The following is a 14,584-nucleotide window of genomic DNA, read 5'->3' as shown; positions in this document are numbered from 1 at the left end:
AAACAAGGTGGCAAAGGTTTATTGTAATGCCAATATAGCGGGCAGAGCTCCCTAGAGAACTTGCAACAGGAGTAATGCTAAAGCTTATATAGGAAAAGTAGTGGATTATTTGGCAGGTATGCTAATTAGGTGGATAACTTACAACCTTGATCACAAACATCATTTACTACTGGAAACCAGGGGAAGGGGTTTCTCAGGAGGTATATTTTTGGTCTCTTATATGTACAGCAAGATAGCTTTGAGAATTGATGGGTATAGTTTAACCTCTGGATTGAATAGGATAACTTTGGGAATCTACAGGATGATTCTGTGGTTACAAGATAGTCCTGTTTTTGCAAGAGAATTTCTTCAAAGGTCAGCTTGTTGTTATGATGGGGAAAGATAGTTTGTTTTACTGGAGCCCACTCATGAATTATTGCTAGAAATAGTGTCTTTGGGCTGGGGAAACAACTGTCAGGGATAATGTTTTGAAGCTAAGGGTAAATGTGATCCTGAAACTGGGATCCAAGCACAAGCACCCAATCACCACCATTAGTTTTGGAACTAAAAAGAAACCAGGAAGTTCAGAGTGGAGGAGGGAGAGCATTCCAGGCAGGGGACACAGCCAGAGAAAATGCCCAAAGCCAAGAGATGGATAACCTTGTTTAATAAATGCACACATGTATGAATATATGGGAAAATTTGATTAATTTTGCCTCAGCAGAGATAACTAGACTAACTAGACCTTGGATAAGTCATTTCACTTTTAAGTACCTCATCTGACTCCCTAGAACTTATCTACTAAGTCACAGACAGATTGGAAATTGGTAGTTTCCCATGCTGACAGAATCATAGATCCTTTGGTGTCTGTATTAATTGGCCCAGGAAATCCTTTCTTTCTAGGTGGAATGAGGGAAACTCCAGCCCAGAATCTTTTGAGTTCAAATTACCAAGTGCTTTTACATAAATTATTTCAATCATTTCTGATTACATACGGGTAAAATGAGATCTAGTTGGTTATGAAGACTATGAAATCAAAATTACTGTGGCACTGAGCTAGAAGGTGATTCCTCTTATGCAGAAGACAATAAAATATAAAGACAGAAATATGGGACTACTGAATATACCACAAACCCAAAAGATCTTAGAAAAGCTCATATCATAAAGGAATCTCAGAGTACATGACTAGCTGCCTGAATGGTGACTATGTGTAGGAAAATGAGGAGTCTATGAAGTTGGCTGAAGAAAATGTTACGCAAGACGTGTGTTTGCCAGCCAGTGTAACCATTAAAAGCACTGATCAAACCATCAAGATTCAGGAGGACTACCAGGTTTTGCTTTGATCACCACAGAGAGTTACCAGTTATTCAGTATACTGAATCTCCTAACCTGCCTAGCAATGACAACATAGGGACTGCTTGGCGCGCTCTCTCTCTCTCCCTCTCTCCCTCCCTCCTCTTCCCCGCCCCTCTCTGTCTCTCTCCCTCTCTCTCCCTCTCTCTCTCTCCCTCCGTCTCTCTCTCTCTCTCTCTCTCTGTCTCTCTCTTTTAATCTGAGACTCATCCCCCTTGACTGTGAAATTATTCCCTTGATTTCCATCACTTTCTCTTCTTGCCAAAAAAGCCTGCAATTTAGTACTTAATAATGGTGCCTACTGAATGAATGGAAAGGGTACTGTTCAACAATGTCTGTGCAGTCCATCAAACCAGAGTAATTGCTCCAACCCCCAATGGGAGGCCCCCAAACCGCTGGACCTGGGCAATGACTCAGGGAAGTAGCTGGTAAAAGTTAAGAAAAAAAAAAACATCTTTGCCAAGTCATATCGGAAAACAGCACCTCAAATGCTCCTAATTAAAAATTACCCATAAATTACCCTACCACCATTAAAGTAGCTCTTCTCCACTTCTACATAAACCCGTCTGTGACTTCTATTCCCTTTTAAACCTTCCCTTCATCTTAACATGAGTCAGCTAGGTGGTACAGAGCAGAGCTGTCAAACTTCAGGCCCCAGGTGAAAGCTACCCTCAAATGAGTGCAGCCCACACTAGATTAAAATATAATTGGCAGATGTTTAACAAAATAAATAAAAATACAATATAGACAACATTAATTTGTGGTCTTCTAAGTCATTAAATTCCTCAGGGATTTATTTCTATTTAAGTCTGACACCACAGTTAAAGGAATTGAGGCAAACTGAGATTAAGTGACCTTCCAGAAGTCATACAACTAGTAAGTGCCTAAGGTTGGATTTCAGCTCAGGTCTTTCTGACTCCAGACCCAGCTCTCTAAGAGCCACCTAAAGTGCCTGGTGATAGTTGTTTATAGGGGAAAAAAGCTTTAGGTTTTGGCCTCTGAAATGAGTGCCTCCCTGACTTTAGCACGTGCTAATTGAAGAGCCTTAGGTAAATCTCTTGATATTTCTGAATCTCAGTTTCCTTATCTGTAGAATAGGGATAATAATTCTGATTATCACCATTTCCTCAAAGGATTGTTGTGAGGAAAACACTTTAAAATCTTCAGATAAATCTTAGGTAGCCAGGAGCTGCCATAGCTAGAGCTCTGGACTTGGAACTAGGAAGATCTGAACTGGAAACCTGCTTCAGACACTTTGACCCTGCCAGTTTCACTTTCCTCAGCTGTAAAATGGAATATTATAATCAACTTTCTCTTGGTGTAGTCGTGACAATCAAATGAGACTATACACACATATACATACATACATATATACACACATGTGTATATATATAATATATATGTATATTATGTATAAGCATACATATGCATACACATATATTTTATTTATAAACACCCAAACCTGAAAGGGTTTCTAGAAATGCTAGAATTTGCTACATAAACACTGAGGCATTATTATCATTATCATCAGTTGTACTTCTGAAAGAAGCTACAATTGGAAAGAGTAATTATATGATGGAATCTAAAAAGCGAAAGCTTGGTGATCAACCTGAGAACAGGTCAGGATTATCCCAGTGGGGAAACTAGATCCCAAGTGCCTTGGAAATTTGGCAGAGCAAATATCACTTTAGTTTTATGAGGGGAAAAAACAAAATGTATACATATAAGTAAATGCAAGATACAAACAAAGCAAATAAAACATAATTTGGAGGGGGAGAAATACTGTGACTTCCTTCTCCTTCCTTTTTTCTTCATCTCAGAGTTCTCCCTCTATCTCTTCCTTTCTTCCAGTCTGATAATAGAGTGGCCCTTCTCCTTGCCAAGATCAGCCCTTTTATCTGCACACTTGTTTCCATCTCCTCTGCACTTCTCCAAGAAGATTACCTCCTCAGTCATAACCTCTCTCTTCAGTCTCTCCTAATTATCTGCTGGTTCCTTCCCTTCAAACATACCTAAGTCTTCTCTCTCCAATCTCATCTTAAAACAAACAAAAACTGGCATAGTCTCTATCACTTTCTCAACTTGTCATCCTATATCTCATTTCCTTTTCCTAAAGTAAGTTGTTCATGCCTTGTTGCCTTCATTTCTTCCTCTCCGTCCTTTGCAACCTGGCTTTTGACATCATTATTCAACTTAACTTGCTCTCTCCAAATTTACTAATGATCTGCTCATTGGCATTTCTCACAGTCTTTTCTAAATCGTCATCCTTCTCGACCTTTCTGCATTTGACACTGTGGACCACCCTCTTTTCCTAGAGACTCTCTGCTGTCTTGGTCCTCGTGACTTAATTCTCTCCTGGCTTTCCCTGTACCCATCTGTTTCTTCTCAATCTCCTTAGTTGCCTCATCCTCCATTTTACTGTGAGTATGACACATGGCTCTCTTTTCTCCTAGCCCAGAACACTCCTTCTTCCTTCTCCACAACTTTGCATTGGCTGTGCTCTGTCTGGAATAGAAGCCCACACACTTCCTGCAAGAGACAGTTCAAGCATGGCTTTCAAAAGGAAGCTCTTCTCGTTCTCCCCAATTATTAGTATCCTTTCTCCCTACCTCTACTATATTGATTTAGCCTCATTTCTTTTGTATTTACTCTCTGTATACTTACACATGCAGACACTGTCCCCCTTGACTGAATGTAAGCTCCCTGAAAGTTGGGATAGTTTCATTTTGTTGTTTTCATATGCTTACCATCTAGTACTAGAAAGGGCAGGGATGGTGTCTCACTTAACTTTGTCCTCATACTTGCACAAGGTAGAGTCTCAGCAAACATTTCATCAATGAATGCGTAAGCTGGAGTAAAGCACTGAATGTTATCACTGAGGGTCCATTCTCTGTTTCAGACTCAAGAAGGCTACAGGAGTCATTCTTCCCAAAGGCAAGTCTGTGTTTACTGACCACAGAACAGCTTGTAAGAACTAAGCAATCCTTTCCATTTCCACAAGGCATCAGATCTTGTCAGTCCTGAAAAATAACAGTTCTAGGGAAATGTTTATTTTGCTACCAGATGCATACAAAACTGTGAACGGCATAATGACCAGAGAGTTTCCTATATCCACTTGTGAACAACAATTTGCACAAAGCAGTCATTTCAGACTCCCTCAGCTCCTGGGTGGTATTTCTGTTGGCCCACAGAGTCTGTGCCAGATCAGAAAACCACAGGCTCAAACACTGGTGAGCTTCAAGGACGTGTGGAATAGAGGAAAGAACACTGAACTAAGACTGAGAAGATCTGGATACCAGTCCTAGGTTCACCACCAATTAGCCATAGAAGACCCTTATCAAGTGAGCCTCAATTTCCTCATCTTACTTACTATACATTGCTGTATTTGGGAGAATAAAACCATTTAATAAATATAAAGAACTGGGAAAAAAAGTTAAATGAGAAGGAGTTATTATTGTGTTTCCTAAACATCCAAAGAGGAAAAAAAAGAAAAGGACTTTGATATGTATGGTGAGAAAACATCTTATGTGAGAAATCATGACCCTTTTATATTCCTGTGTGCCCATCAACATACACATACAGATTTGATCCCTTTGGACTCCCAGAAAAAGGGGATTCCTCATAACACCAAGGAGCAGACTAATGTCTACTTCTCCTGATGAGATATTCTGAGTCAGAAAAAGCCAAAACAAATGTGGATGACAGCACTAAAAGAAAAAAGGAAAACAGCTCTGGCACTGTCCCCACTCCCAAGCGGTCTCTGCTTTCATGGCCTCCTCACTACAACATGGCATTGGGGTTCACTGAAGGACAAAGTTCAGCAAGTTTCTAAAGACCCCATAGGATGATTTCTTATTCTCAAATCCAAATACCAGAAACAGAATCAGATGCTTCCAAGAGGCCTTTAAATGAGGTAGGCAAGGTTGCACAGCCAATTCAAAGACCCTGAAGGCCATTAAGGTGTGTAGAAGTTTAGCCAGTCTGGGTCCACATCCTCCTGGCGAGAGATTTTTTTTTTTTTAACCTTTTAGAGTCCTGGCACCAGATCTTGATACTCTGAATGGCAGTTTCCTCTTGTGGCTCCAGACCTCACTTATACCAGGGGGGAAATGAGAGGTAACTGACTGAAAAGGGCCTGCAGGACTTCTGAGACCATAGACTTTGCCACTATGGCTTAGCTGCCTTCTTATCCTGAAGCTAATCTCAGTGCCTTGGGCCTGCTCCCCCTGGAACAACCCTCTACCATGCTGTCTCTTCCTTCTCCTATTGGTGAATTTCTTCTGGGTCCTCCATTTTGGGGACAATCTAAGCCTTTACCACCATGGCTGTGTGGGGATACCTTCTCTCCTAGCTTTTGAGCTCTCTTTTATATGCTTTTATAATCACAATCAGGATGAAGGCTCCATGATAGCAAGAACTATCTTTTTTGCCTATATTTGTAACCTCAGGGCTTAGCATAGTATCTGGCACATAGTAAGTGCTTAATAAATGCTTTTTGTCTTGTTTTTTTTCTTTTTTTGCCATAAGGTAGGGGTAGGGAAGAGGGAGACATAGGTTCTTTAAAATGGTAAATGGTGTTAAACTCAAATAGAAACACAGGCCACTAGTCTGTAGCTAAGGATCTCTGTGAGATGCCTATTGACAGTTTTGAAAATATACTGTCCTCTGTGTATTACTGTATATTTATTTACGTTGTTAAATATTTTCCAATTACATTTTAGTCCAATTCACGTTGTATTTGGGAGTGTTGTAAGCTGAATGTACCCATGAGTGCCAATATCAGAAAGAAAATGGCAGAGGAGATAAATTAGTGAATGGTCGACTTCTTTGTCCCTCATTAGATAATTCTGGAAATGTTCTAGGATTCTGAAAGTCCTTCTTTCATTGATACTATAAACCAGGAGTAGGGAACTTGTGGCCTTGTGGCCACTTCTGGCCTTCTAGGTCCTTGGGTGTGGCCTTTTGACTGAGTCCAAGATTTATTAAAAGGGGATTTGTTCTGTAAAGTTTTGATTCAGTCAAAGGGATACACTTAAGCATCTAGAGGGTCACATGTGGGCTTGAGGCCACATGTCCCTTACCTATACATAAACTAATCAATCAATCAATATTTGTTAAGCACCTACTATGTGCCAGTCACTATGCTCAGTGCTGGGGATAAAAGTACAAACAAAACAAAGCCATTCCATGCCCTCAAGGTCTTCAAGGAAAGGATGTGTGCTAGATATACTGTATTGGGAATTCTTTCGGGAATATAGATTAGACTCCATGGCTGCCAAGATCCTTCAGCTCTAAAATTCTATGACTTTGTGATTCTATTCAAATTCAAATACTGTCACTGTCTATGGAAATTTCGGTAAGAGTCACTTAACCTCTATTAGGCTCAATTTCCTAATTTGTAAAATGAGGGAGTTAAATTAGATGATCCCAAAAGGTCCTTTCCCTTCTGGATCCATGCTCCTTTGGAGATCAGGGTCATCTAGAGTGGGTTCTCTAGTGTGCTATGTTCTTGGCCTTGAGCTGTCCAATTTATTTTTATCAATGTCTTGATTTGTTGATGAAACAAGACTAGAAAGGGTTACTGAATACAATGTTTGATAAAAGTGAGATTCAAAATGTTCTCCACAGGCTAGAGAAATAGGGCCAAAATCAACAAGATTAAATTTTACAGGGATAAACCCATAGCCCTGGAATTTAAATTTTAAAAATCAATTGCACAACTACGGGATGCATGAAGCTGCCTGGGCAACATTTCATGGGAAATGTGTTGGTGATTTTTATTGACCACAAGCTCAGTGGGAACCAATAGCGTAAAGTAGACTGCTAAAACAAAACAAAACAAAAAGCCTAATGAGAACTTCAACTAATAGAAGGTTAATGTTCTAATCAACAGAAGTCAGAGCTGCACAATACACAGAACTATGAATCACTCTTTGGATCAGCGTTTGGTTCAATCACCTCCCATGAATTACTGATGATAAGCCCAGAGGGTTCTGGGATATTAGACCAAAAGTGTAACCTTAGGCTAAATAGACAAAGTAATCTGATTCTATCCAGTTCTACTCTTTTAGAGCCTCGGAAGGATAGAGGTGGGTTCAGTGCTTGGAGTATTGGTTTCTGGGAACCATTTTGTAAGAGGTCACTGGCAAAATGAAAATTATGTGAATTAAAACAACCAGAATCACTTAAAAACTTTTGAACAGTTGAGGAAATAAGTGCTATTTAGCTGGGAGAAGAGTCAGGTGGGCTTCAGAAGACTTAAGTATTGTTATGTGGGACAGGATTTATTCTGTTATTTAAAAAGACCCAGCAAAACAGCTGTGGGTAGAAAATTGGACTCAGAAGTAGGAAGAATGAGCTTCAAGTTTTATTTCTGACATATACTGACTGTGTGACTCTGAGTCATTCCTTTAACCTCGGTGCTATAGGCAACTCTTTAAAATAATAAATTTTACGGATAATGTGCCAAGAGATAGTGGTAAAAGATGTTCCCCTCATTTTAGATTTCCCTATATTAATAAAATCTCATGACCAAGTCCTATTTCCAAATGCATATTTATTACCAGGGGATAAAACTCAAAGATATCCAGATCTCAAGTTAATATAATGCTAGTAATTTTACTATTATATGATAAACATGCTGCACATAATATTATATAACACATCTTTTATATGTTATGTACAATATAGTTTGTACATAACATATATACATGTGTATGTTATATATATAATATATAATATGTAAATACACAATACAATATACGTGTATGTTATATAATATATATACTATATAAACATTATTATTATAAATTCCTTTTCTATAGTTATTTCATTGTGGTGTGGAGGTGACCTTTTGAAGGGTATGTCAGTGGATTTCTGTGTTTTAGCAGGTTTTATCAAGCTAGAAATACAGAAATATCGCTTTAAATATAGTCCTAGTGAGAGGCTGTGCATCTGGCTTCCAAGTCTGTCTAGCTAAGGTTGGAGAGGTACATCTTCAGAAGGGTGACCACCATGTGATGAATTTGCTGGTCATAGTAATTAAAAAAAAATATCCCTTAGTGAGAGGCAGAGGGGTTTCAAGGCATATCAGTGAAATGTACTCACACCAGGACAACTGCAGATTCTTAAGAGTAAATAAAGAGGAACTTTCTAACAGAGTTATCCAATAGGGGAATTGGATAGTTCCTATTGCTGGATGTGTCCCAACAAAAGCTGTTATGACCACTAGTCAGGTGCGTCTGAGAGGGAATTCCTACATGAAGCAGGAAAGCTGGCCAAATAGCCTTTGGGATGCCTTATATTTTCAAGATCTTATGATTCAACTATATGTTTATCACTGATGCTGAAAGAGCACCCAAAAAATCTTTAATAGGCCACCAATCATTTGATCAGTCTGATTACCTAATGAGAAATCTATTTCCAGTGGCTGACCAGGAAAGAGCTGATTGTAAGTTCTCCACCTTTTTCAGCATGCTTTTACTGAGTACCAATTGGATGAACGGAACCATGCCGGTCAATCAATTGGCAGTACTATCAATATGGAACCTACTATGTGGCAGGCACTCTGCTGAGGATACAGAGGATACAAAAACAAACAAACAAACCAAACACAACAAGAAACTAGTTTCCACTCTTAAGGAGCTCACAGACTAATAAGGGAGAAGACAGGTCATAACTGTACAGACAAGATGCATAGAGGATAAATTGGGGGTAGTCCTAGAGGGAAGGCACTACGATTAAGGAAGAACAGGAAAAGCTACTTACCTGAAAGAAAGAACTTTAGCTGGAGCTTGAAGGAAGTCAAGAGGTGAATCCAAAGAGAGAGAACATTCCAGGCATGGGGGACAGCCAGAGAAAATGCTTGGAATTGGGAGATGGAGTGGAAGAAATCTTAAAGGTCACCTAGTCCAACTCTGTCACTTTTTGAGTTAAATAAGGCCCAGAGATAGAGTGACTAGCTCAGAGCTACATGTTAAGACTCCTCTCTCAGAGACTAGGTCTCTTAATTCTCTTTCCTACATGTATATTTTTTTCATGCTTCTTAGTCTTAAGAATCTTACCACACTAAAAAGTACAAGGAAAGGGAACAAGGAAAATCAAGAATTTCCATGACTATTTGAGAGGTAGTGTGGTATAGTGGATAGGGCCCTGACTTGGAGTCAGAAAGACATGGATTCCAATCTTACCACTGACACTAGCTGTGTACCCTTGGAACTCCTTAGGCCTTGCTTTCTTCATTTGTAGAATTTGAAATTTGGACTCAATGGCCTCAAAGGTTTTTTCAAGCTCTAACTTGACTCCCAAATTTTGTATGCTATTTCTCCCTTCTTTTTGTTGTTGTTTTTCAGGCATGTCTAGCTCTTCATGACCCCATTTGGAATTATCTTGACAAAGAGATTGCAGTGGTTGCCATTTCCTTCTCCAGCTCATTTTACAAATGAGGACACTAAGGCAAACAAGGTTAATGAGTTGCTCAGGGTCACAAACTAGTAAGTGTCTGAGGCAGGATTTGAACTCAGGTTTCCTTGACTCCAGGCCCAGCACTCTATCCACTGTGCCACCTAGCTGCTCCATATGGAATGCTTCATGAATTAGCTTGTCATCATTGCGCAGGGGCCATGCCAATCTTTGTTTCATTCCAGTTTTAGTATATGTACCACTGAAATGAGCATTGTTTATCACTTACATTACTTATCACTTCCCCAACTCTATCACCCCTCCTTTCGCTCTTAGATGCTCAGTACTCCACATAGACAGAAGTGACATCTTGTAGGTATGGGATCTCAGTCCCCAAACATAAGGTTGGCTGCCTGATATTATCTGTCTAAGATGATAAATTGCCCAAATGGGGACAGATTGCTAAGTAGTAGGCTTGCCAAAGCTCATGCTACTTTCTGGAGGTTCACAGAGGGAAAGAGTCCTCCCTAGGGTAGATCTGGAGTCAATATTTCAGTTATACTATCAGTTACAGAGTGAAACCATCTTCCTGGTAACTGAAAGTTCTTGTTTCTGTCTGACTCTGGGTGGAGATAAAGGTTCCTGGGCCAAAGGTTTGGGGATAAAAGAACCATTCATTCTCTTCTGAGGACTCAACCCCCAGAGCTAGGGTTCCAGATGGTTCTAATGGTTTGATCTTCTTATGGGCTCTTTAAATTCTTACCCTATCTCCATGCTCAACACCAGGATACTCCATGACAATCCATTGAGAACAGATCCTAGTATCACTCTTAGAAGATTCTATGTCATGGGTACAAGGAAGAAATGTAGAAAGATTTGGCTTGACATATGCAAATCCCCCAAGTAATCTCAAGTATAGGGCCTTTCTTCTTCCCAAATCCTAAATAAAGTCTTTTCAATCAAGATTAACTACAAATCTAATTCTAGGAATGTAGCTATAGTTACTGAGGCCAGGCATTTAGACCCAGTGTATCACAGGACCTATGTATCTAAGAGTATCTTAGACCTATGGCAGGTTGCTTTTGAATTAGCCATTCAAAAATACCATACTGGTTTTCACTATGTAGAGAATATGTACATATATACATACAAATACATATATGCACAAATACATACACACGTATGTACTCTAGACATTATTGGGGAATACATATAAGGGAGAAAACCTAAGACACTGAATCTAATCCCTCCATACAAAAAAGTTATATCTCTGCTTAAATGGTTCTGGTGATGACAGTGGGGACAGTAATGATGATGATAGCTAGCCTTTAAAATTACTTTAAAGCTTATTTTAAAGTTATTTTAAAGTTACACTTTAAAATTTACAAAATGCTTTGTCTATATCTCATTTGATCCTCAAAATAGCCCTGGAATGTAAGTGCTATTATTTTCATTTTTGAGATGAGGCTGAGAGAATTTAAGTGGTTTGTTCTAAGTAAGTTCCTGAGGCAGAATTAGAACCCCCATCTTCCAGATTCCAAGTCCAGCACTCTATTGACTATATTCCCTAGCTGCCTCAAAAATAAATACCACTTCTCCAAGGCAGTCCAATCAATTGTGGAATAGGTGTAATTGTGGGGAAATGTTTCCTTACACTATGCTGCTCTCTGAGGCAGTCAGGTGGTCCAGAGGATAGAAATGTTGATCTGGAGTCAGGAAGACCTGAGTTCAAATCTGACTTCAGACACTGACTGGCTATGTGATCTTAGGCAAGTCACTTAACCTCTGTTTATCTCAGTTTCTTCATCTCCAAAGTAGGGATAGTAAAATACCTACCTCCTAGGGTTGTTGTGAACATCTAATGAGATCATAATTGTAAAGCACTTAGCAAAGTGTCTGGCAGTGCCTGGCACATAGTGTGCAAGATGAAAGTTGTAGTTGTTATTAGTATCATTAATCTGCCTTATTGCAACTTCTACCTATGCTTCTAGTTTTACTTCTTGAGAGCAAGGAAAACAAATCAAATCTCTCATCTATATGGAAGACCATCATATATTGAAGAGAGGCATTATGCCCTCCACGGATTCCCTCCTCACCCTGCATGGAATCTCCTTTCCTCAGGCTAAATATCCCCACGTCCTTCAATTAACCTTCATACTTAATAAACTTGAGGCTTTTACTGTTCTAACTGCCCTTCCCTGTTTCCTCTCTAGCTTTTCAATTTTTTTCCTAAAATGAGCTACTCAGAACTGAACACAACACCCCAGGTGTGCTTTGAACACGGTGTACAATCATCTTAATTCCTGAAGGCCATGACTCAGTTGTATTAGGGTGGCATAATGTGGATTCATACTGAATTTGTAGTCCACCCAAACTCCCAGAGTGTTTTCTGACAAATTACTCAGTCTAACCATATCTTCTCCAACATGTACTTATAAAATCAACTTTTTCAACCTAATTATAAGAAACTTACATTTGTCCACATTAAATTTTATCTCTGGTTTTAGCCAAATATTCTGGTCTGTCAAGAATTTTTGAGATCCTGAATCTGTCACCTCAGGTGCTAGATACCTACGATTTTCTTATCTGAACCTCCTCAGTTCCTTCCACTAACCCCTGTGTCTCTGCCACGGACCACAGTTTTCAGTCTTTTCCCATTTGGACAATTTATCATTTCAGGCAGACAATATCAGGCAACCCACCTTATGTTTGGGGACTGAGATCCTACACCTGTAAGATGTTGCCACCATCGATGTGGCTCCCAAGTCTGAGCTGAAGCAGCGGCACTGAGCAAGTGCTCAGCAACTTGGCTGAAACAAACATCTTAGTTGGGAGTTTTGGTTTCTCACCCTTCTTGTCACTCTTCACTGAGTGACTTCCTACCTCTACCTTTCCATTTCCACCAATTATCATACTTTCTCAAATGGATCAGACCAGGACAGACGACAGTAAGCAATCACCCCTCTAATTCTGAACTCTATAGCATGTAATGATAAACAAAATTTATATGATCCTAAATAGAGAAACAGTAAAAACAGTTTCCCATCCCTCCTTGCTCCAGGATCCCCAAATAAGACAAGAAAGGAGGGGGTCAGTGCTGCAGAACAAGAGAGCACATAATTGGCTGGCTGGACTGCCTCTGGTCATCTTTACTCCAGCAGACTCCCAGTCTTCTCCACTCTACTCAAAAAGGTCAGAGTGGAAGGAGTTGGGCACCTGAGGCTCTGTCAATTGCATCATTCCCACTTCCTGAATTTGGCTCATCCCTTCTACATGGGAGAAATAGTGGTTAGGGTGGCACAGATGGGGTGGCAGATGGGAAGTGAAAGGTAACATAAAGTTACCCAGGATAAAAACTATTCATGTGCAAAATTCATATGTTCCTATGCAGGGAAACTTAATGAAATCAATTGCAAAATGAACCAGCAGCACATGATGGGTAAACTGCCTCTGGCCTGGAAGCTGGCAAACCTAAGAGTGGTAATGGACCATCTGGGAGTGGGGGCAGGGGATTTAAGGAGGAATGACAGAGGACACAGTAGGATGGAATGAGACAACAGATACATGGGATAGTACAGTGAGAAGAAATAGAGACCATGGGAAAGGTACAAAGAGACATAGAATTAGAGAAGAGAGCTGAGAGACATCCCAAGAGAGACATTCAAAGTAAGGTAGAAAAGAGATAGTGAGAAACACACACAGAGGGGGAGAGAGACAGACAGACAGAGAGAGAGAGAGAAAGAGAGAAAGAGACAGAGAGAGACAGATACAGAGAGACAGAGACAGACACACACAGAAACAGACGCAGAGGAACAGAGAGACAGAGACAGATACACAGAGAGGGGAAGACAGTGGGTGCGCTGCTCTCCTTCCTGATTTTTTAGAACACTGTGGCCTTATTTTCAGAGTTTGTCTTCTCTGAGGAGCTTGGAAAGACTTGGAGAATTATTAGGTACAATGAAAGAGCTTCTACAGAGTGTCATCTCTACCCAGGATGAGTTTGTACTCAATCTGTAATTGGGTATCACACAGGAACAAGCCCATCTGAAGCTTCAAACCAAAGGCCTACTGCAGAGTCTTCAGAAATAATTTCAAGAGAGGCAGTGGGAGAGCATCTGCCCACATGCTTCTCTTACCACAGCTAAGTTGGTGTGCTCCTTCCCACACTAATTGGCCACATTTACAACTTCAGCTCAGAAAATCAACATGAAGTGGCCTTGGATAGCCTTCCTGACTCCATTAGTTGAAGGCAGATTAGGCCTGACTCAGGGGCCAGGAGTCTATTCCCAGTGTTTGGTCTAGTGCTCTATCAGTCACTGGCTCCCCTGGCTCCTCTGTGCCATATTCAAGGACTCTGAGACTCGAAACAGGGACTGGGGCATCTTTTCTCCCTCCTCAGGAGAAGGAAAAGGTAAGCTATGTTAAAAGGCTGAACTTAGGAACCATGAATGCCATTTACCTGACCAGCAGCTCAGGACTGCTAAGCTAGAAGGACTGCAGGGACAGAGGGGACCCCCTGTGTACCATCTACTTCCTACACACAGTTTCATTCTTCCCTAGTTCCCTATTGTAATGCTCTTTAATCATGAGTACCTTTTGTAGGTCCCTCCTTCTTAAATTTTACTACTTTGCTTCCTGTCATAGAATATAAGCTTCTTGAGGGGAGGACTATTTCATTTTTGTCTTTGCATCTCCAGAGTCTAGCACAGTATTTAATGTGTGGTTGGTACTTAATCAATTCTTTCTGATTGACTGAGAAAGACCAGGCCTACAGCAGCTACATCTAGTAGTTAATTTGGTCTCTATTTTGGATGTTTCTGGACCCAGTAGCTAAATGGGGCAGCAGGGAAAA

The 14,584-nt window shown here is 40.2% G+C and overlaps 1 protein-coding gene and 1 non-coding gene across 2 annotated transcripts in view; both read right to left on the bottom strand.

Moving 5' to 3' along the window:
* The window catches only part of XYLT1 (xylosyltransferase 1), a 422,682-nt gene that overhangs the window by 105,473 nt on the left and 302,625 nt on the right, over positions 1-14,584 (bottom strand). The window lies entirely within an intron of this gene.
* Positions 9,904-10,005, bottom strand: LOC140497894 (U6 spliceosomal RNA). The gene has a single exon (XR_011964902.1). It is a non-coding gene; the product is annotated as a U6 spliceosomal RNA (small nuclear RNA).

Source organism: Notamacropus eugenii, chromosome 3, assembly GCF_028372415.1.
Source record: "Notamacropus eugenii isolate mMacEug1 chromosome 3, mMacEug1.pri_v2, whole genome shotgun sequence".
Classification (NCBI taxonomy): domain Eukaryota; kingdom Metazoa; phylum Chordata; class Mammalia; order Diprotodontia; family Macropodidae; genus Notamacropus; species Notamacropus eugenii.
This window is presented reverse-complemented; position numbering and strand designations above follow the sequence as displayed.